Below are 849 nucleotides of genomic sequence, written 5' to 3'. Positions count from 1 at the left end.
TAGAGAGAACACGTCAGAACACACAGAGAACACGTCAGAACACACAGAGAACACGTCAGAACACACAGAGAACACGTCAGAACACAGAGAACACGTCAGAACATAGAGAACACTTCAGAACACAGAGAACACTTCAGAACACAGAGAACACGTCAGAACATAGAGAGAACACATTAGAACATAGAGAGAACACGTTAGAACATAGAGAACATGTCAGAACACAGAGAACATGTCAGAACATAGAGAACACGTCAGAACACAGAGAACACGTCAGAACACAGAGAACACGTCAGAACATAGAGAACACTTCAGAACACAGAGAACACTTCAGAACACAGAGAACACGTCAGAACATAGAGAGAACACATTAGAACATAGAGAGAACACGTTAGAACATAGAGAACATGTCAGAACACAGAGAACATGTCAGAACATAGAGAACACGTCAGAACACAGAGAACACGTCAGAACACAGAGAACACGTCAGAACATAGAGAACACTTCAGAACACAGAGAACACTTCAGAACACAGAGAACACGTCAGAACATAGAGAGAACACGTTAGAACATAGAGAGAACACGTTAGAACATAGAGAACATGTCAGAACACAGAGAACATGTCAGAACATAGAGAACATGTCAGAACACAGAGAACACGTCAGAACACAGAGAACACGTCAGATTATAGAGAACACTTCAGAACACAGAGAACACTTCAGAACACAGAGAACACATCAGAACATAGAGAGAACACGTCAGAACATAGAGAGAACACGTCAGAACACAGAGAACACGTCAGAACATAGAGAACACGTCAGAACACAGAGAACACGTCAGAACATAGAGAAC

Source organism: Austrofundulus limnaeus, unplaced genomic scaffold, assembly GCF_001266775.1.
Source record: "Austrofundulus limnaeus strain Quisiro unplaced genomic scaffold, Austrofundulus_limnaeus-1.0 Scaffold3400, whole genome shotgun sequence".
NCBI lineage: Eukaryota > Metazoa > Chordata > Actinopteri > Cyprinodontiformes > Rivulidae > Austrofundulus > Austrofundulus limnaeus.
This window is presented reverse-complemented; position numbering follows the sequence as displayed.